Source organism: Erpetoichthys calabaricus, chromosome 9 (genome assembly GCF_900747795.2).
Source record: "Erpetoichthys calabaricus chromosome 9, fErpCal1.3, whole genome shotgun sequence".
Classification (NCBI taxonomy): Eukaryota; Metazoa; Chordata; class Cladistia; order Polypteriformes; family Polypteridae; genus Erpetoichthys; species Erpetoichthys calabaricus.
In genome coordinates this window covers 164,480,427-164,504,098 of record NC_041402.2, presented here as the reverse complement: position 1 = coordinate 164,504,098, position 23,672 = coordinate 164,480,427, and the positions used below count along the sequence as shown (strand labels likewise).

General features: G+C 42.5%; 1 protein-coding gene across 3 annotated transcripts in view; it reads left to right on the top strand.

Annotated features, from left to right (window-relative positions):
• The window catches only part of b3gat1b (beta-1,3-glucuronyltransferase 1 (glucuronosyltransferase P) b), a 226,906-nt gene that overhangs the window by 51,429 nt on the left and 151,805 nt on the right, over positions 1–23,672 (top strand). Inside the window, exon 2 of one of the 3 annotated variants that reach the window (XM_051931493.1) lies at positions 6,315–6,475. The exons of the other annotated variants lie outside the window; for them this stretch is intronic. The gene's annotated coding sequence lies outside the window, so the exon portion shown is untranslated. The remainder of the gene's footprint in view (positions 1–6,314; positions 6,476–23,672) is intronic. 3 annotated transcript variants of the gene reach the window in all.

The window sequence follows — 23,672 nt, the reverse complement described above, 5'->3', positions numbered from 1 at the left end:
CCCATGGGGCTCGGCCGGGCACAGCCCGAAGAGGCAACGTGGGTCCCCCTTCCCATGGGCTCACCACCTATGGGAGGGGCCAAGGAGGTCGGGTGCAGTGTGAGTTGGGTGGTGGCCGAAGGCGGGGACCTTGGCGGTCCGATCCTCGGCTACAGAAACTGGCTCTTGGGACGTGGAATGTCACCTCTCTGAAGGGGAAGGAGCCTGAGCTAGTGCGCGAAGTTGAGAGGTTCCGGCTAGATATAGTCGGACTCACCTCGACGCACAGCTTGGACTCTGGAACCAATCTCCTTGAGAGGGGCTGGACTCTCTACCACTCTGGAGTTGCCCCCGGTGAGAGGCGCCGAGCAGGTGTGGGTATACTTATTGCCCCCCAACTTGGAGCCTGTACATTGGGGTTTACCCTGGTGGACGAGAGGGTAGCCTCCCTTCGCCTTCGGGTGGGGGGATGGGTCCTAACTGTTGTTTGTGCGTATGCACCGAACAGCAGTTCGGAGTACCCACCCTTTTTGGAGTCCCTGGAGGGGGTGCTAGAGGGCATACCTTCTGGGGACTCCCTCGTTCTGCTGGGAGACTTCAATGCTCACGTGGGCAATGACAGTGAGACCTGGAAGGGCGTGATTGGGAGGAATGGCCCCCCTGATCTGAACCCGAGCGGTGTTTTGTTATTGGACTTCTGTGCTCGTCACAGATTGTCAATAACGAACACCATGTTCAAGCATAGGGGGTGTTCATATGTGCACTTGGCACCAGGACACCCTAGGCCTCAGTTCGATGATCGACTTTGTGGTCATGTCGTCGGACTTGCGGCCACATGTCTTGGACACTCGGGTGAAGAGAGGGGCGGAGCTGTCAACTGATCACCACCTGGTGGTGAGTTGGCTTCAATGGTGGGGGAGGATGCCGGTCAGGCGTGGTAGGCCCAAACGTGTTGTGAGGGTCTGCTGGGAACGTCTGGCAGAGCCCCCTGTCAGAAGTAGCTTCAACTCCCACCTCCGGCAGAACTTCGACCACATCCCGAGGGAGGTGGGGGACATTGAGTCCGAATGGGCCATGTTCCGTGCCTCTATTGTTGAGGCAGCTGACCGGAGCTGTGGCCGTAAGGTGGTTGGTGCCTGTCGTGGCGGCAATCCCCGAACCCGCTGGTGGACACCGGCGGTGAAGGATGCCGTCAAGCTGAAGAAGGAGTCCTACAGGACCCTTTTGTCCTGTGGGACCCCGGAGGCAGCTGATAGGTACCGGCAGGCCAAGCGGAATGCGGCTTTGGTAGTTGCTGAGGCAAAAACTCGGGCGTGGGAGGAGTTTGGGGAGGCCATGGAGAATGACTTTCAGACAGCTTCGAGGAGATTCTGGTCCACCATCCGGCGTCTCAGGAAGGGGAAGCAGTGCAGTGTCAACACTGTATATGGTGGGGATGGTGCGCTGCTGACCTCGACTCGGGACGTTGTGGGTCGGTGGGGGGAATACTTCGAAGACCTCCTCAATCCCATTAACATGCCTTCCAATGAGGAAGCAGAGCCTGGGGACTCAGAGGTGGGCTCCCCCATCTCTGGGACTGAGGTCACCGAGGTGGTCAAAAAACTCCTTGGTGGCAGGGCCCCGGGGGTGGATGAGATACGCCCGGAGTTCCTCAAGGCTCTGGATGTTGTAGGACTGTCTTGGCTGACACGCCTCTGCAACATCGCATGGACATCAGGGACAGTGCCTCTGGATTGGCAGTCCGGGGTGGTGGTCCCCCTCTTTAAGAAGGGGGATCGGAGGGTGTGTTCCAACTACAGAGGGATCACACTCCTCAGCCTCCCTGGAAAAGTCTATTCAGGGGTCCTGGAGAGGAGGGTCCGTCGGATAGTCAAGCCTCGGATTCAGGAGGAACAGTGTGGTTTTCGTCCTGGTCGCGGAACAGTGGACCAGCTCTATACCCTTAGCAGGGTCCTGGAGGGTGCATGGGAGTTTGCCCAACCAGTCTACATGTGTTTTGTGGACTTAGAAAAGGCATTCGACCGTGTCCCTCGGGGAATCCTGTGGGGGGTACTCCGAGAGTATGGGGTACCGGCCCCCCTGATAAGGGCTGTTCATTCCCTGTACGATCGGTGCCAGAGCTTGGTCCGCATTGCCGGCAGTAAGTCGAACCCGTTTCCAGTGAGAGTTGGACTCCGCCAGGGCTGCCCTTTGTCACCGATTCTGTTCATAACTTTTATTGACAGAATTTCTAGGCGCAGCCAGGGTGTTGAGGGGGTCCGGTTTGGTGGGCTCAGGATTGGGTCACTGCTTTTTGCAGATGATGTTGTCCTGTTTGCTTCATCAAGCCGTGATCTTCAGCTCTCTCTGGATCGGTTTGCAGCCGAGTGTGAAGCGGCTGGGATGAGAATCAGCACCTCCAAATCCGAGACCATGGTCCTCAGCTGGAAAAGGGTGGAGTGCCCTCTCAGGGTTGGTAGCGAGATCCTGCCCCAAGTGGAGGAGTTCAAGTATCTCGGGGTCTTGTTCACGAGTGAGGGAAGAATGGAGCGTGAGATCGACAGGCGGATCGGTGCGGCATCCGCAGTAATGCGGGCATTGCATCGGTCTGTCGTGGTGAAAAAGGAGCTGAGCCGCAAGGCGAAGCTCTCAATTTACCAGTCGATCTATGTTCCTACCCTCACCTATGGTCATGAGCTATGGGTAGTGACCGAAAGAACGAGATCGCGAATACAAGCGGCTGAAATGAGTTTCCTCCGCAGGGTGTCTGGGCTTTCCCTTAAAGATAGGGTGAGAAGCTCAGTCATCCGGGAGGGGGCTCAGAGTAGAGCCGCTGCTCCTCCGCATCGAGAGGAGTCAGATGAGGTGGCTCGGGCATCTGATCAGGATGCCTCCTGGACGCCTCCCTGGTGAGGTGTTCCGGGCACGTCCAACCGGGAGGAGGCCCCGGGGAAGACCCAGGACACGCTGGAGGGACTATGTCTCTCGACTCGCCTGGGAACACCTTGGGATTCTCCCGGAAGAGCTAGAAGAAGTGGCCGGGGAGAGGGAAGTCTGGGCATCTCTGCTCAAGCTGCTGCCCCCGCGACCCGACCTCGGATAAGCGGGAGACAATGGATGGATGGATGGATGAACTGCCAGGTTAAGTGAGTACCTCAATGGCACACAGAGAATCAGTGGTGCAGAGTGTGTGGAAAATCTTCTAATTTTGTATTGTGCTGTTCTTAAAGTGCAACTTCAAAGCTCGGTGCAGATGTTCGCATACCTTTTACAAGGGAAGCAAAGGCAGTTTAAATGAATTGCATAGTGCGTCACTGTTGTCAAATTTTCTCATAAGCAGCCCTCTAGGCCATACTGCCACCTCAAAATGTCTTCTAACCCTATCATACATTTAGCTGTCAGAAGCAAAAACAAATTCTTTAACATAATTAAATATCGTTGTACTGCGGGAATTGCACATTTTTCTGGCTCATTCGTTCATTACTGGCCATGCTACCTGTTAAAGACGGCTATTGGATTAGTTAATAATACTGTATTTGCTATCTCTTGCCCAAAGTGTATCTTCAGTATCTTTCCTTCCCTTGGTATCAATACCGAAATCAACATTTTAGTGCCGATCCATCACTACACAGCACTCGATGCTGTCCAACTCCATTTTGGCAATCTGTCAGTGGTTCTACAATTAGCTGATAGACAGATATTCCTGTTTTTCATTTATGTTAATTAGTTTCTTCTTTGTTTTTGATGTACTAGGGGGCTCTAACCCCTGCTCGCTTCCCTCACCACCCCCCTGGGCAGGCGCTACGCGCTGGCCAATTTGCAGTTCTGCCGTTAGCGTATGGGGAAGTGGACGTACAATTTAAACAGATTGTTATTTTCATGGGAATTGTTACATATGCATAATAGACCTAACTATTTTACATTACAGTGAGTAATTAACCATATTTAAAAAAGCAATTATGTTTCATGTTGCATTAGAGGTTTCTGTTGCATTATATGGTTTTGTCCTGTTTGGCTTTTTTAAATTTACACTTTTACTGCAAAACTTCAGTAAAAACAATATTTGGAATTAAGTTTTTGTCAAAATCGCATTGAATTTTGATTCCGTGCCTGGAGTTACTTTTTGACAATGCAACATATAACTGCCCATGAGTGAATATCGTTTCTTTCTCTCTAATAAATAAACCGACTATTTTGAATGTTTGTCCCTGTGATTTGTTAGCTATTCTAATGGGAAACTATAAAGGTTTTAATACGAATGGCATATCAAGATCTCCTTTGGTGTCTAATGTTATCCACGGAAGATGTACTACATTACCTTTCTTGTCACCTGTTAAAATTTTACATGTCAGAATTGTTCAACCAATTTTGAATACAACTAATCTTGTCCTATTGCATAGCCCATCATGCATACATAAATTACGCAATAACATTACGATACATCCTTCTTTCAACTGTAATTCGGCCAGTGGAAGACCGAACGGTGTTAACGGTTGTAGATATTCTATGGGATACTGTAAGTTGATTTTTTCATCTTCTGCAACATCACCACCAACTGTTACAGTATAGTCCATTAATACACATTTAACCAGTTTGCCAATTGGACTGTAAAAATTTATAAGAGCTGAGAGCGCAGGAACTGTATCTGATAAAAGCATTCACACGAATGAGAGGTGAGAGGACCATGGGCGTGGGCCGTTAACCTGAAATGGTTGATCGGAGGATGGGACTTGAAAAAATCTCTTAGCAATAGTCTTGTCTTGCGGTACTTGAAAAGTTCTCTTGGCAATAGTCTCGTCTCATCTCAAGATTTTCTTTTATAATAGAGAGATTTGAACAAATCTGTATCCTCATACAATAGAACCTCTGGTCACGAACGTTTCCGAACATGTGCATGTTATGATCAAAAAGTTTGCTAAAAGTTTGCATCTGTTCGTGACCACACGCTCTGGTGGCAAACAAAAACACTGGCGGCCAGTTTCCCTACACACGTTCATACGCGCCAATGATTTGCCATTCTCTGTTTCCCATTTTCTTTTATTTGAGTATACAAGGCCTAACAAAGCAGCTGATGTTGCAAAAGGCCTCAAGCGCTGGAAGAGGTGGAAAAACTATTGCTAGTGTGGTAGAACGAGAAGCAACTTGTAGGGGATAGCATTAGTGAGCCGATCATATGCGAGAAAGCCAGGAAGATTCATGGCAACTTGCTGAAAAAAAATCCTTCTTCGAGTGGCGAAGGTGAGGAATTTAAAGCCAGTAGAGGATGGTGTGAAAAGTTTTGCAAGAGAAGTGACATGTAATTTTTTTTCCCTGTGCTTAAAGCTAATAAAAATAAGTGTTTACAGTGAGCGGTTCGTAAGGGTCTAGCACGATCTCTTACAAGTTTTCTTAGTTTTATTCAATGTTTTTACATTTAGTTTACTATTACACTGTGCATTCTATAGTATAATTAACTATTTTTGTGCTTAAAAAAATATATATTTACATATAGTTTGTACAGTCTGGAACGGATTAATTGTATTTACATACAGTCTTATGGGGAAATTACGTTCGGGTCGCGTCCAGAGTTTTGGAACGAATTACAGTCGTGACCAGAGGTACCACTGTATATGGCAGTTCTGTATTTAGTGAGAGGTGTAATCAGTTCTTGCATTCTGCTTTGTAGCTTGACAACTGCATTTCTTTTCTGAAGTGGCCATGATAGATTGGCCTAGCTCTGTGAAGAGGATTACTTGTGTCCTGTTTTGTGCGTTGTATTTACCCAATTCTTGTAACCCATTCCATGCCCAACCTACCTGGAAGGGGGTCTCTCTCTCTCTCAATTAACTTTCTATGATTTTTCCCATTTTTTCCCTACAAGTATTTTTTCAGATCATCTTATTGAGTGAGAGCTAGGAGGCTGTCAAGAAACAGGGCTTGTTAAAGTCCATTGAGGCATTCCTGATGTGATTATGGGCTATACAAGAAATCAATTGGTGTTGTTGTTGTTGATGACTACACACATTGAAGAACACCATACAAAGATAAACTAAATTGAAATGTTCTGAACTGATATCTAAAGTTTCTAACAATCCACTATAGAGTAGAAAAAATATTTATCTAACGCAAAAAGAAAAAACTAGCTCAAATCGTAACACTGATACCTTAAACAAACTTTTTACATATCTTTTTTGCCAAAAACTACAAGAGAAATCGTTGGTTTTAGCCTCTAAGCCAAATTGTCAATTGACGTCCTTTCAATTCAATTTGCAGGTCTTGCTTGTAAATGGACGAGTCATACCGCCTTCAGTTGTAGGACTTGTGTGGATGGTTACACTTGATAATTGCTAACAAGAAACATTTCTTCTGTATTTCAGTTCATCACTTGGCACACCCACACTGAGCTAATCAAGAGCCACTAATTAACCTAACAGCACGTCTCCAAACTCTGAAAGGAAGCCATAAGGCCAGTAGAAGAGCAACATGAACACGGAGAGAATGTACAAACTCCACACTGAAGGAAGCCCAATGATGTGAGGTTAGAATGCTACCTGCTGTGCCACCATTAGAATAAAAACAAAACATATAACTCCATACACAGTACTTTAAAAGAGATAAAAGAATTGTATTCCCATATGTATGTCAACAATCAAGATAAGACCAGAAAAAAACAAATCACTGAAGAGATTCCTTTACAGCCTTTCAGGAGTCAAAGCACTCATTTAGGAAATCTCTTCATATTTTACGGCTTCATTTTTTTTAAACTATCAGTTTATTTTACCTTTCATTTTAGGAGCAGCATCTTGTCACATTATTTTTGACACCCTAGACAGCACAAGCTCTTTAAGTTGAAGAGAGGCCATTCAGGCCCATCAAATTTTATTGCAGCCCTGGTATATAATTGGCCCCAGAGAGAGAGCCATGCTGTGTTTAAAAGGTGGGCGCACATTTGGAGCCAGACCTCCTGAACCATACCTCTGGCTTGCTCAAAGAATAGCTTTCTGCCCCTTGGTGTCCATTCATCTGCAAAGCAAATTTGCAAACAGTGGCATTGAAGAATCTTTTTGAAATAATGCCTTGTCAAAACAAATGCTTCCTTTCATCTCTCTCTTGTGCGTGCTCTTCATTTATTGCATTTCATCTGTGAAGTATTTGAAGTAGCTCTTTGGTGTGACTCGCTTCTCATTTCATTACCAATTCAGTAGGTGGGACAAGGGGAGTCGTTCATAGACGGGTAAAAAAAAAAAACTACCATCAATTTCATTGTGAGCCTTTATTTTCTTATTTTTTTTAATGAGCAACCAGTGTTGGATGAACAACACATAGCAATTTGACAGCTAGCCGAGAGGGCCCTGAGGAGGAGAAGAGCACAAACTGTAGACGGATACCATTTTTAGGATAAGAGTGGGGACTGTTGATGACCAACTAGGGCTGCTGTGCAGAGACATCCCTAAGATTACAGCAGAAGGCACAGAGCCTGGGAGGGCACATTCAGCTAATGGAGACATGACATGTTGTAGGAAGTGAGGAGATGAAGGACCGGGATTCATCTGGAACTACGGATAAACTATGCAGCACCGACACAACACAATGGGAAGATTCGTGTAGCAGCCTTACATACTGTGTATAATGTGAGCAGGACTGTTTTTGCAAGATGTTATTTCTGATACCTGCAAAAGACTGTCACATATGAGTCCCTGTCTTGCACCCCAAAACACGAGACTGAGTCTCAGTAATTTAGCAAAACCAACTTTATTCAGCTTGAAACAGATATAGCACGGTTATTTATTGTAGCGGGATCTACCACCCTCTCCTATACACAGACACAGCAATCAGGTAGGGTCGTGGCCAGGTTAGTGGCCAAGTAATCCTGTTCCCTGCATTTATAACGTTCCTTGCATCACCCATCGATGACAGGTGCTTATAGAGCGATGGCGATTGACTTGGATCTGCTTTAGGTGTGAGCCGCTTCCTCGTTCTGCCCCATCAAATGATGAACTGTCTTCCATAGAGGTGGTGATTGCGCTTCAGGACGCTCTTTGGCATGTCTTCCCGTTGCGGGGAATCCCAAACGAGTTTAGAACCTTACAAGACAAATTCTGTCAATCCATCCATACAGGGTCAAGTGGTGCCTTTAGATCTAATATAAGTGATAGTTCTGTATTCTGTGAGTGGTATAATCTATTCTTCCAATTTGCTCATTTTGCACCTGCGCTCGGTGAGGAGCGACGTACAAGAACAAAGTACAAAGGGGAGTCAAGCTAAAGTTAGAAAATGGGATTTATCAGAAAATTGAACGAACTTTAATAAAACTTTCTTAATGTAATCAATGCACTTGCACCACCTGCCTGGAGGTGTCTGGATTCCAGCAGAAGTGTGGCCGGAAGAAGTTCGTTATCCAGGTGCCCTATAAAAAGGGGCCAGTCCCACCATTCAGGGGCCAGAGTTGGGAGGAAGGAGTGGACAAAGCCTCACCAGCTGATAGTCCTCAGTCTTACTAGGAATCATACCTTTGGGTACGTAGAGACAGCCCTCACAGGACAACATGCAAGCTTCATGTCTGTGGTACCCGGGCCCCGGTCTTTGAGGCAGCATGCCCTGTGGCCAGGAGGCTCCTCTTACTGTTCAGTGTCGAGGTGACAATAACACTGCACTTCCTTCCACTCACACTCACTTCAGGTTTGCTGCCCACTCCCATCAGAGAGTGTTCTTAAGTGGGTTCAGTAGCAGGACTGGGATGCCTGTTTTATGCCTATGTGCCAATTTCTCTTATTTTTTTTCACTTCATTTCATTTTCTAAACCCCTAAGTCCTGAACAGGGTTGCAGGGGTCTTCTGGAGCCTATCCCAGTGAACACGGGGTGCAGAGTAAGAAACAAACCCTAGACAGAGTGCCAGTCCATTGCAGGGCAAACACACCCACACGCCAAGTACACACTGGGGCCAATTTAGTATCGCCAGTCCACCTAAGTTGCATGTCTTTGGACATGAGAAACCAAAGTACCCAGAAGAAAATCCAAGAAAACATGGGGAGAACATGCAAACTCCGCACAGGGAGGACCTGGGACGCAAACCCTGGTCTCCTTACTGCGAGGCAGCTGGTGCTACCACTGCACCACTGTGCCATTCTCCCCCACCATAACCTATCAACTATGGGGGAGGAGTGAAAGCTTTAGATTTGTCAAAAATTTCGATCTCCAGTTTTCAATGGATCTTGACATTTTAGGGTCCCCTGATACTGAAAGCACCAATATCTCGATGATGGGTGTGTGTCTGTGTGTCACCGTTTCTTGAGGACGATCTAAAGCTAAAATGGCTGGATGGGTAAATATCAAACTCGAAACTTAACCGTGTTATGAGATGACGATGTGCTGATTAGTTTTTGAGCCAAATCATGCAAGAGAAAGAGGCAGCACTCTAGAGGAACCCTCGAATACTGTAATTCTGCAATTAGGAATTCTTCTCATTAATTGCTATCGTAATGACCTATTTTATGATCAGAAAGATCAGCATCAGAGTGATAAATAATTACTGACATGTTATAAAATAGTGCAGGTAACTTGGTAGAGCGCAAAGCCTACTGACGCTCACATCCAAAATTTTTTTATATTCTTTAAAAATATTGCTCAGCTGTAAATGTCTCTCTGATGCAACCAGGCCTACATAAAGAGCTTTTTAGATTAAAGGTGTTGTTTACCATGCAGTTCCAACAATCCACTTTTAGCCTCAATTTAAGCAACTATAAACTTAAAATGAAATGCTTGACTTCTTCAGGACTGACCTTAAACAGAGCAATTTGGACTCCGGCAAAATCTGAGTAGTCAAGAGCAAAACATTAACTTGACAGGGACAACATGTTAGCTTCAAATTAACATGGCGGCTTTTTTTTTCTTGTATTTCCAGATTTTTTTTTTTCCTCCCACCCCAAAACAACAGAGGAGAAATTTGTCTTTTTATTGCTCAGGGGAAATTGTTGCCTTTTTTCAAAGATTCATAAACAGTGTTGTTTTTGTGGAACAATGCTCTGAAGTCATCTCCGTTTAGAAAAGACCCAGACCGACCATTAACAACCCCCCCAGCCACCATCCCTGTGACTACAAATGTGCTGCGTGTTTCAACTCGTGTTTTAAATGCAGCCCAAGATTAAATTCTCTGTGGAAATCAACATTACAAGCCCTTTGCAGTGTTTATTTCCCCCAGGCAAATTGGAATGAAGGCATTTTAAGCCCTGTTTTAAGGAGATAGTGACACTAAATTAAATATCTAGCGCTGTTACAAACAAAATTCATTTGACTGGGAGGACAGTCAAGCAGGACACATTAATGATTGACTTTTTCTTGACTTTAGTACAGTAGTAGTATTGCTGGTAATAGGACAAAATAATAAATCTTTATTTGAGATAGATATTTTTTTTAAAAAACAACATTTATTGATATAATTGTTAAAAACAATATATAACATCACCCAACGGACAAAAAAAAATATATACAGAAAAATAAAAATAATCTTATTCAATATAACAAATGAAGAAAACATTTCCAAAAACGCTGTCCTAACACACTCTAATTAAGCATATGTGGGGAAAAATTATAACATCAAGTGTAACTCATCGTCTTCACATTCACATAGCACACTCTTTACATACCAAACATCCCTAAACCTTTCCAAATTCTTTGTGCATTTATAAAAATGAAACTCCACTAAGATTCTACTCTTACATAACTTTTTGAAGAACCCAACGGTATCCTGAAGCCCAGTCCCACTGATCTTATTTTTGCAGGTTTTCCATATTGCCAGTTTTGCTTGACCTGTGATGAAGTTCACCAGGTTCACGTTATTCCCTGTTTGTTTTGTTACCTTCCAACCAAACAAGAAGCCCACCTCGTTATATACATTACCCAATCTAACAATCAGATTTTTGATCACAGTGAAAAGATGCTGAAGCCTCATACAAAACGTAAAACAATGAAACACGGTTTCCCTTGCACCACAAAAGGGACAAGTATCAGTAACCCCAGGACTAATTATTGCTAAAAAGGAGTTCACCACTAAAATGCCATGCAACAGCCTCCACTGCAGATCCCCCACCTGATGAGTCAATGGTGGCCTGTACAGCGACCTCCAGGCCGGCTTTATTCCCTCTGGAACAGTAAGTTTGTCTCTCCACGGTGTGTCAGGAAGCATCTTCAGCTGAGTCTGATGGTTGACTGTCACACACATTCTGTACAGCTGCTTTCCTGTCACAAACTGCAGTGGAAAGTCCAACAGGTTACTTATGGACAGTAAGCCATTTCTTTTATTGTCTGTCCACTCACCTGCCGGGGACACCACAAGTGTAGGAAAATCACAGTCACTGGAAGGGCAAATCTTTGTATCAAACAGATCAACCTGGTCAAGAAAAAACCGAGCTAAAAAAATCCACAGGTGTTGCTCATGTGAATATAACAGTTTTTGTATTGTTTGTAGACGGAAAGCAGCCACTCGACTCACAACATCTATAAGTCCTTGAACCCCCTTCCTCCAGTGGTAAGTACAGCACACTCTGTCTCAGCCAGTGCATACCGTCCCAAAAAAAGTTCACAATGGACTCTTGTACCTGCTTGATTGGCTGTGATGGGGGCTCCAAATAGATGCACTTATGCCAGAGGCTGGAGGTCACCAGGTTATTAACAACCAGCATCCTGCCCCTATAAGACATCTGAGGGAGGATCCAACGCCAGTTCGACAGTCGAGCTTGAACCTTTAGAAGTAATCCCTCCCAGTTCTTGCGTACAAATTTTCCATTGCCAAGATAGACTCCTAGGTACAATAATCTTCCAGTGCTCCACTGTAGACCCCCCTCAAGCTGAGGTGGACTCAGTCCAGCCCAGTCTCCCACTAGCAGAGCACTGCTTTTGGCCCAGTTTATTTATAGCCGATGACATTTTTTCATAAGTCCTTTAACAAACTGTCAGCTTATCCACATCCTCCTGATTCCTGATGAGAACCACAATGTCATCCGCATAAGCTGTAACTTTAAATGGCACCACTGTATACTCTGGGATAGATAAGCACTCTTCGCATCTCCTTCAAAAATGGCTCCAATGCCAAAGCGTACAGCATTCCAGAAAGAGTGCAGCCCTGTCGAACTCCTCTTTGAACTGTAAAAGGCACGCACAAGCCAACGTTGACTTTCACTACACCAGAAATGTCACTATAAAGTAATTGAATATTCTTAACAAATTTCTCCCCAAAACCAAAAGCCCTCATCACATCCCACAAGCAGGAATGACTGACCCGATCAAAAGCTTTCTCTTGATCTAAGAAAAGTAAGCCAATATTAAAATTAAGAAGCTCTGAGGAAGCCAAAATATCCCAAATTAATAAAATATTGTTAAAAATAGTTCTGTCAGACACACAGTAGCTCTGATCTGGATGCACCACTTTAGTCAAAACAGTCCAGAGTCTGTTGGCCAAGGCTTTAGAAAAAATCTTATAATCTGCGCACAGCAGTGACACAGGCCTCCATTTTCTTTTCTTATATAAATCTCCCTTTTTAGGAAGGAGGGTTATCTGTGCTCTCCGACAGCTCTGGGGTAAGATACCTGTCCTGAAACTCTGTGTGAACACTTCCAGCAAGTCTGGACCAATGAGATCCCAAAATTCCTTATAAAATTCAACAGGGATTCATCCCATCAATACCCGGAACCTTGCCTACATTAAGCCCCCCAAAGCATCTAAAAATTCCTATCTATTTGAGATAGATAGATAGATAGATAGATAGATAGATAGATAGATAGATAGATAGATAGATAGATAGATAGATAGATAGATAGATAGATAGATAGATAGATAGATAGATAGAAAAGGCACTATATAAGATAGATAGATAGATAGATAGATAGATAGATAGATAGATAGATAGATAGATAGATAGATAGATAGATAGATAGATAGATAGATAGATAGATAGATAGATAGATAGATAGATAGATAGAAAAGGCACTATATAAGATAGATAGATAGATAGATAGATAGATAGATAGATAGATAGATAGATAGATAGATAGATAGATAGATAGATAGATAGATAGATAGATAGATAGATAGATAGATAGATAGATAGATAGATAGATAGATAGATAGATAGATAGATAGATAGATAGATAGATAGATAGATAGCATTTGTCTTTGTTATTTTTTTGAGGTGACACCTTATGAAACTACTGGTGACTTTTCCAGAGTTGGTTATTTTTTTTTGCCCAGTGCTACAAGGGTCCAGAAGTCAAACTGGGTGAAGCATAACTGATAACTGATGGATTGATTTTAGAATACTGAAGCTATTATTACACTGTTGGTTTCAGACCAGTATTGATTTTTAAACATAAGGTTTGACCGAAGTACCCCAGATACGTTGGTGTAGGGGATGCCTTCGCAACTAACATGAGACAGAGGACCTCCACTTGCAAAATGTCCCCTCATCTGATCTACACAAAGTCAGCAATAAAAATATATATTCATTTCTGAAAAAATAAAAAATGTTTTGTGATTTTTTTACGCTAAACAAAACAGTGAGAAACTCATGTTTTATGTCATGTGGCATTATAAAACTTATTCTCAATTGAGAATGATATCTGGTCTCATGAGACTAGTAACAAACTGTTTTGTGGTGTAAAAGAGTCCACAAAAGGCACTTTTTTCAAACCTCTGAGCTTCTTTTTATAATACTGGAAATGGCTAAGGATCTGCACTGGTATCTGGAAGGTTGCCGGTTCAAATCCTGTTAGTGCCATGAGGGATCCTACTCTGTTGGGCCTTTGAGCAGGGACCCACACATGAAAATTGCTCCTGAGGTGCCGTACAATGGCTGACCCTGCGCGCACTCTGACCCCCAAAGGTCATGCAAAAAGACAGTTTCCCCTCAGGGATTAACAAAGTAGTTAAAAAATGCCTAAACTGTTAGCCTTGATACATCCTGCAAAACTTACCTATTCAACATTCATTCAGCACAGATAAACTCAAACACGAAGCAAAAATATCTAAACACTGGCCAAGACTCACTACCTCAGCTTCAACACCTTACCAGGGGCTACAAGCCGCTCCACTCACGAGGCGTCCCTGTTGTAATACGCTTACGTGTCGATCGGATTGAAGGGGTTACACTTTAGAATACCATAGATAAAGCCAGAAGCTGCTACTCTGTCGGTTTGTTTTATTCCGATTGCTGCCTTTGAAAGGGCCACACAGTCTAACACAAGCTAACAGTACGTAACCTAAACGGACAGTTTGTTTCATTAACAATCATCGATCATTGCTAAATGTCAATAAACAACAAGACAACTTCAGCAAAGCAGGTCTGACCCCATTTCAACCATTATTTATGTTTCTTTGAAGGGGAATCCAGGTGTACATGTTAGATATGAAACTATACAACATGAACGATTCAGATCAGGGTCACACAGCAAGCTTCGTTTCAGGAGGCTGTAGCTTTGGTAGCTGCAGTCTTTGTTTTCTTCAGCCAGCGGAGGGCCAGTCTATAAGTGGCAAAGTCTGACCAAGTTATCTTCTCTTCTTTTTCTTTTCCTTCTCATGCTTCTTTTAAAATCCTTTGAATTCATAGTGTCATGCTGGCTGCGTTATGCAAGGTACTGCATCAGTCACAAAACTGGGAGAACTGATATGTTCCCATGGTCTGGCTGATTGTTTAATTAAGTTATTTTTTAAACATGTTCATTTTAGTGCCCCAAGACTCACATATTCTTACAAGCATATGCACAACATACAGTATACATTCTACTAAACAATGCCACTCTTTAAACAGTTATACTTGTTTTCCCAGAATTCCTGTCTGTGTCTATTTTGCATACACCCCAGGATTTTATCTACTCCCAAATTTGGCACTCTTGAAAAATGACCTCATGAATATTAATGAGCTAATGAGGTCATTTGTACCTGCCTGCTATTTCAGTTACAGAACATTTCCCAAATGAGCTCCGAGCCCACAAGTTAAGAGTCATTATCAAAATAATTCTAAAATAAAAACAGACAGAAATAACACACACACATTAAAAATTACAAGTCATATTTAGCATACTGTAAAGGCACCATTTTCCAACAGCATTACAAATGAGAATTAATTAGGGACAAAGTAAATGACCTAAATGAGTGGTGAGTAATATAAAGCTCATTCGACTCTGCATGGATCCAAAATCCAGTTGTTGTCTGTGTAAAGTTTGTAAATTTGTCTTCATGAGGTTTTCTCCGGGGATTTTCTTCAAAGACAAGCATGTTAGGTGACCTTTTAATGGTAAATTTCCCCCCAAATGTGTGAATGGGCCCTAAAATTGAGTAGCGTCTCATCTAGTGTTGGTTCTTGCCTGTAGAATAGGCTCTAGCTCCCCATTAGGACTCTGAATTGGATTCAGAAGTTTGCAGAATGTTATATGACCTTTGGATCTGTGGGGTCTCTCTTTTAGGGCTAATTATTTTTACTTCCTGTTGTCCCAGTGCTGAATATTTCTCCAAAAAACTCAGTTTTCTAAAAAGCACGTAAAGCAATGGTTTTCATGCATAAATCACCATAAACGCTTACTGTATTTATGACAAATGTCACTCTGTTTTATGTTCCAGTAGCCCCTACTTTAGGCATATTCACATACTTATTTCATACGTGTTTGTCCCATCACCTTCTGGTAAAAATCAAAAAAAACATCTTGAAGTAGTCGAGTGGCTGCTAATCTGTTGTGTCCACCAGCAGGCCGTGTCATTTGGTGAAGTCCAGTTGCCAGCTTGTCTTCCAGAGATCGATGTCTGTGAAGTCCTCCCAAGGCGAACGTTTTCATAGGCATGTCAGCTGCACAAGCCTGTCCAGCACTATGATCAGATGGGGACCGGTCAGCTGATGCAGACACCTGACTTTTGTTTTTGATCTCCAGACCACTTGTATCAAAATCAGAGTTCGATAAGTCAGAGTCCGAGAGTATTTCACTTTGTGTGTGGAGTTTGCATGTTCTCCCCGTGTCTGAGTGGGTTTCCTCCCACAGTCCAAAGACATGCAGGTTAGGTGCATTGGCGATCCTAAATTGTCCCTAATGTATGCTTGGTGTGTGTGTGTGTGTGTGTGTGCGTGTGTGCGTGTGTGTGCGTGTGCCCTGCAGTAGGCTGGCGCCCTGCCCAGGGTTTGTTCCTGCCTTGCACCCTGTGCTAGCTGGGATTGGCTCCAGCAGACCCCCAAGACCCTGTAGTTAGGATATAGTGGGTTGGACAATGACTGACTGACTGACATTTGCCTCACTCTCTTGCCCGATGTCGATACCATTCTAGACGTTGCTTACTCTACGCTACTCATGCACACGCATGGTTTCAACGTCAAGTCAACGAGTCTAACAGTCCCCCGAGCAAAGAGAATCTACTATTAATGTAACAGTGAGTTTTATCAACATTTACAGCTTTCTTTATCATCTGACCCTGATATCCATTCTTGTGTTGACAAAAGTCGACATCTGCCCTAAAAGAGTTAAAATGAATGTGTAGCCTGGTCTCCCTGTCAAAATATCCAGCTTTAGTCATTCTGTTCTTTTTTTTTTTTTTTTGGTTGTTCTTTGTGATGTTAGCAACTTTCCTAAGGTGAACGCCTCCTCATTTGTGTCAATGCAATACCTGCAATCAATCATGTGTGTCAACCTAACAAAAAAAAAAAATAAAAAAGACGCACACCTTTTTTGTTCAAATTATCAGTTATAGCAGCTCCAACACTGAGCAGGCTGCATTCTGGAAATCTGTATCAGTGCTCACAAATCACAAACACACACACACACCGATCCCCGTCTACAAGTTGTGACCACCTATGAGCACCCATCAGAGTCCCAATTTAAAGTTTACTGGGAGTGAGATAAGAGCAGTAGCAGCTATTTGAACATCTTCTACCATGAAAAGAAATGTGCCAGTAACTATATTTCAGCTTTCACTGAGAGTCCAGACAAATTAGGGACTGAGTGGGAAAGTGCTGCTGATGACTGCTAAAATGTTTAATGCTGCACTGCATTTGAGTTGCCAAGCATCACTATTTTATATCCAGGAACACTGCATTATATGGGCCAAAAGGGGAAGCTTTTTCAGAATTCGCTTAAAATTCAGAAGCTGCCACGTGCATCAGGGCTCCTTATTAGGATTAAAATGGGCAAATCATAAGCATATTTTGTCCATGAGCCTGATTAAACTTTAAAGTTGGCCTAGTTGATTTAATAAGTGATCAATCTTTTTTTTTTTTTTGCTTTACTTTTATTTTTGCAGCAATTCATGAAGTCAGTAGCACACCTAAACAATAGTAGGCTTGTCCCCCAGTTGAGCTTTACCTTAGGGCTCCAGTTATTCCAGAATCCCTGACAGCCTTATTTCTAGTTTTTTAGTGATAGCCAGGATGCATGCCCTTCTAAACAGAACCTCCTCTACCTCATTAACATAATCGTGGAATTTGATTTAGTGACTTTGTGATCGGTAGCGATAGTAGGGAGCAGGTAGAGGAAACTCTGGAGAGGTGGGGGATATGCTCTGGAGAGGAGAGGAATGAAGGTCAGCAGAAACACCAAGACAGAATACATGTGTGTAAATGAGAGGGAGGTTGGTGGAATGGTGAGGATGCTGGGAGTAAAGCTGGCAAAGGTGGATGAGTTTAAATACTTGGGATCAACAGTACAGAGTAAGGGGGTGTGTGAAAGAGAGGTGAAAAAGAGAGTGCAGGCAGGGTGGAATGGGTGCAGAAGAGTGTCAGGAGTGATTTGTGACAGACGGGTATCAACACGAGTTAAAGGGAAAGTCTACAGGACGGTAGTGAGACCAGCTATGTTATATGAGTTGGAGACGGTGGCACTGACCAGAAAACAGGAGACAGAGCTGGAGGTGGCAGAGTTAAAGATGTTAAGATTTGCATTGGGTGTGACGAGGATGGACAGGATTAGAAATGAGTACATTAGAGGGTCAGCTCAGGCTGAACGGTTGGGAGACAAAGTCAAAGAGGCGAGATTGCCTTGGTTTGGACATGTGCAGAGGAGAGATGCTGGGAAATGGATGCTAAGGATAGAGCTGCCAGGTAAGATGAAAAGAGGAAGGCCTAAGAGGAGGTTTATGGATGTGGTGAGAGAGGACAAGCAGGTAATGGGTGTGACAGAGCAAGATGGAGAGGATAGGAAGATATGGAAGAAGATGATCCACTGTGGTGATCCCTAACGGGAGTAGCCAAAAGAAGAAGAAAAAGAAGAATGAAATTTGATTTAGTCAAGCTTAAGCAATGAAACATCAATGCAAACTTTCAACATAAGGATGCCAGTAATCCATAATTACTAACATCCACATACAACCAAAAAAATGATGGTAGCACCACATCTGTTTCTCATGAGATCCCCTTTGCTGCCTTCCATCCATCTGAGGGAGCTTGTCTGGCGTTCTTCGAGTCCTCCTTTCCTTCTCTCTCACGCCATTGCCCATAGCAATTCCATCCCTGGTGGCTACTGTTTACTCACAGTAGTAGTAAGAGGGGTTCGTCAGTCATCAGTGTTAGCTCTTCTTTCTGTCTCTTTATCTCTCTCTACCCCTACAACCACTTATCCATCTAAACCTCCATTCCATCTTATCCCAGGGGTTGTTTTAATGGAGCGAGATCTGGGGACTGGATTAAACTGAAGTCACTGTCACTGAACCAGCTTAACATGATCCATGTTTTCTGACATGACATCGTACTAGAGTGTTGTACCGTGTTAGCCATTATGGATGTAGTGAGAAGTCAAGCAAAATGACACCTTTCATTAGCTAACTAAAAAGATTACAATATGCAAGCTTTCGAGGCAACTCGGACCCCTTTTTCAGGCAAGATATAGTTGCCTGAGTTGACTCAAAAGCTTCCATATTGTAATCTTTTTAGTTAGCCAATAAAAGGTGTAATTTTGCTTAACATGGTGCATTACCCTACTAGTAGTATCCATTTGAAAAGGGGCAAACTAGGGGTGGAAAGGGATGCACATATGGTAGTCAGCAACAACGGCAGCTCGCTAATCATGTTGCTGTAGAGGGGTGATGTGTTGTATGTTGATTAGCACATGCAGGTAAGAATCTTACAGTACTCTGTACATGTGACAATAATGACCCCATGAATCTATTAGTGGTGGCATTAAAATTATGCACAATTTATATTAAGTGGACTAATGTGTGTCAAAGAAAATCTCCACACCTTTATATTACCAGAGCTAACCTGCACTGTTTACACAAGCCAGCGATGGATCCATCAAGTCAGAACATAGTTGACTGAAGTGGTGACCAGCATGGGCTTCTTCTGCTTTAGCCATCTACTTTAAGGTCCATCACATTATGCATTCAGTGATGCAGTTCTACACACCACTGTTGTATGGACTTGTTGTTCAAGCCTGGCCATTCTCCTCTGACCTCTGTCATTACCAAGGTGGCTTTGACCACAGAATTTCAACTTACTAGATGTTTGTTTCATATATTACACAACTAGCCATGTTAATAGAATACATTTAAAAATATTTGATATCTTTTGCCCTGCATGTACCTTTAGAATCTTCATCTGTATCCTCAGGTGACTGAACCTCTCTTGCCCAGCACTTTTTTCTCGAACGTGTTCCCATAAAACCAACTTCTCAGACCCTAACATTTCAAGGCAGGTTGCTCACCTTCTGTCTGCTTTTATACTTACCATCTTTGAAGATGACTTTCACTGTGCCTTCTACACCTTTACTCCTCCTTCTTCTTTGGATTGTGTCACTGAAAACTGACCAACCAGACCAAAGCCAAACTGACCAATCAGATTGCTCGGAAGGGACTGGGCACACACACACCTTAGTATTTTATTATATAGTAGATTGTCTCTAAATCCTAGAGACCGTAATCCTAGCTGGGCAGCTGTTTGTGAAATCCTGCTACCACCATATCTTATACCAGCAATAATGCTGCTGTCACGGTCACTGTAATCATACGTCTTGCCATTTTAACGTTTGATCAAACAATAACTAAATCTCTTGACCATGTCTGCATGCATTACATATTAAGGTGCAGTCACATTACTGGCTCATGGAAGGATCAGGCAGTTAGCTTTAAGAAGCAGGTGTGCCTAATAAAGAGGCCACTGAGTTTGTGGATTTACAATATAATATATACGTATATGATAGCTTGTAAGTGGCTGGCGTTTCAAAATATGTATTACATTTAGAACAAATTGCAATTATTTTTTATGAAATGTATATAAAATCTCCATCTGTGCACTATTATACCCATGTTGGCTCATTGAGAGTTCAAAGTTCAAACTATAATACCTTTAAAGCTGCTATGCTGACTTACTGAAGGCATATTTTTACATATCCTAATACAATAATCATTAATATATACTTAAATATTGAAATCCCTAACATCTTTTTAAATTTTATATTTTAAAATATTCATAATATACAGTATATATTGTGTTTTTTTATTTGTGTATGCTTCAAGTGGGGAAAAATTCAGTATTCTTCAAAATTTCAATCAGTCACATTGCAGCAAAACAACTTTAAATTGATAACATTATAGATCACTAGCCATCCCCCGCAGCTTTGCCTGCGTATAAGTGAAACAGAACAGTGAGGAGGACCCCACACAGCTCTCTGCTCCTGACGTCACGCTTCCCCCTCACCTCAGCCTGCAGCTTCTGTCTCAGATTAGCATGAATATATCGCTCCTGAAAGCAAACTATGATTCTTAGCGCAATGAGAGAAGTCGCAAAATCAACCGGAATTTTCAAGCAAATTATAGAAAAAAACCTGATCTAAATCTGTTAAGAAGTTCTGTCATGAAAAGCGGACAGACATACAAACGAGTCTAAAAAACTATAAGAAATTTTGCACTTGGACCACAAAATTTTTAAAACCGTTTCTTAGCGAGCACTTATGGGCCAAGGGTAACTTACAGTACATTCCAAATTTCAAGTTCCAAGTCCTCATGGTTCAGGAGATTTCATGATGAGTGACTCAGTGGTATTTGACTTTTATATATATAGATTACAGGAAAAAAATATATAATGCAGCAGCAGTGCAGTAGTAGAGGAAGATCAGAGGCTTCAGCCTATTCAAACTGAAGGTCCTTCACACTGTTAATCAGATTGGGTTCTCCCAGTCTTTATCGAGATGCTTGGCTCCATAAAGAATAAGCTAAAAATATGAAGTGTTGGAGATATGCCAGTGGATTTCATTTATTTCTCCTAAATTTTGTTTTGGGTGACAGGCACCTTCTGATAGTCTTGTGCTAGCACAGGAAATTGGTGCTGAGGAGCTGTCCATGGTGCTGAACTGGCTTATGTGCATGTCCTCAGTTTGTGAGTAAAGTGTACTCGCTGAACAAATTATTAGGAACAGCTGTACACCTGCTTATCCGTGCAGGCATCTTATCAGCCAATCATGTGGCAGCAGCACACTGCATCAAACTATGCAGCTACAGGTCAGGATTCCTGGTTTTCACCCAGGCGGCCCGGGTTCGACTCCTGGTATGGGAATGAAAAAGGTTTAGGCAGAGTGGTGGCTCTGAGGCTAGGGATCTGCACTGGCAATCAGAAGGTTGCCGGTTCAAATCCCATAAATGCCAATAGGGACTCTGCTCTGTTGGGCCCTTGAGCAAGGCTCTTAACCTACAACTGCGAAGCGCTTTGAGTAGTGGGAAAAGCGCTATATAAATGCAAAGAATTATTATTAATGTTTACATTAACCACTAGAATGGGTAGAAAATGTGATCTCAGAGACCTTGACTGTGGCATGTTTGTTGGTGTGAGATAGGCTGGCTTGAGTATTTCTGTAACTGCTGATTTTCACACACAACTGTCTCGAGAGTTTGCTCAAAATGTTGCAGGAAACAAAACATGCAGTGAATAGCAGTTTTGTGGAATGGAAACGCCTTGTTGATGAGCGAGATCAGAAAGACAGAAGTCTATGGAAACTCAGATAACCACCCTGTATGACTGTGATGAGCAAAGAAACATCTCAGAATGCACAATACATCAGATCTTCAGGTGGATGGACTACAACAGCAGAAGACAATGTTGGGTTCCACTCCTGTCAGCTAAGAACATAAAAGAGAGGGCTGCATTGGGCATAGGCTCACTAAATCTGGACAGCTGAAGACTGGAGAAATGTGGCCTGATCTGATGAATCTTGATTTCTGCTGAGGCACACAGATTAGAATTTGGCATGAATCCATGCGCTCAAGCTGCCTTGTCACAATAGTCTGGGTTGGTAGTAGTGGAGTAATGGTGTGGGGAACATTTTCCTGGCACATTTTAATCTCTTTAATACCAACCAATCATCACTTGAATGCCATAGCCTACCAGAGTATTGTTGCTGACTATGTGCATCCCTTCAATGCCGCAATTGACTTGTCTTCTAATGTCTACTTCCATCATAACACTGCACCATGTCACAAAGCAAAAGTCCTCTCAAACTGGCTTCATGAACGTGACAATGAGTTCAGTGTTCTTCAACGGCATTCCCAATCACCGGATCTGAATCCAATAAAACTACTTTAGGTTGTGGTAGAACAGGAAATTAACAGCATGAATATGCAGCTGACAGATCTGCAGAAATTGTGTGATGCAATCATGTCAACATGGATCAGCATCTCAAAGAAATGTTTCCAACATTCTTGTGGAATCCATGCCATGAAGAACAGAGAGCAAAAGGAAGTCATGCCCAGTGTTAGTAATGTGTTCCTAATAACTTGCTTGGTGAATATACACTGTATTTTTTCAAATTGTATATGTACAAGTTTATTGATATGGTTCATATGGTCATTATGGTCACATGTACAGAGTACAGAGACTTTAATCAACATGCAATTCGTCTCCATTCTCCAGCGCCATGACTAGTGAATATAAGTGCCTTACCTCAAAACCTCAGTCTTCCTGAATTGAAAAGTCTCACAATATAATTATCAGTAACAGACAAATAGAATATGTTTATATGTTTAACAAAATGTTGCCTTTATCCAATATAAGTTAAAAAGTCATTACAACATTAGAACCTTAGAACAATCGAGAGAAGAACAGGCCATTCAGCCCAGCAAAACTCACCCATCCCAGCCACTTAATTATTCTAATAAAACATCTATTCGAGTTTTGAAAGTCCCTAAAGTCCTATTGTCTACCACTCTACTTGGTAGTTTATGTCTATGGTTCTCTGTGTAAAGATAAACTTCCTAATGATACAGTACACTTGTTTATAAATGTTTTTGACCAGTTGCAGCACACGCAGGTGAAGTGACTTGCTCAGGGTCACACAGCGAGTTGCAGATGGCAGCTAAACCAACAGCCTGGGACTTTAAATGTGAATGGCTCAGTCACTGCAGCAAAATTAAGTTTAAAAGCTATGACCTAAAGCAATTAAAAGCCCAAAATAATAAAAACCTATAAAGCTAAAAAAAAAAAAAAACTTTGCTTGAATTTGTAGCAAAAAAAAAAAGAATAAGATGTTGCATTTTCCAGCAAAACCTTGTATGAACATATAACAAAGGGCCTTTATTAAAAAAGATAGAAAAAAGCAGAACAAAGCATGTAAAAATATTGAATGATGATCACATTACTATCTATAGTAAACTGCTCATAGTGTATATTAAAAATGAGATCTATGATTTGATATGTCAGGCAGGAGAAACAGGGAAAAGCAAAGGCCCCCAAGCGTCTTCTCACAAATAGATTGAGACTGCAAGCCTTTCATTCTCACTTTCCACCCA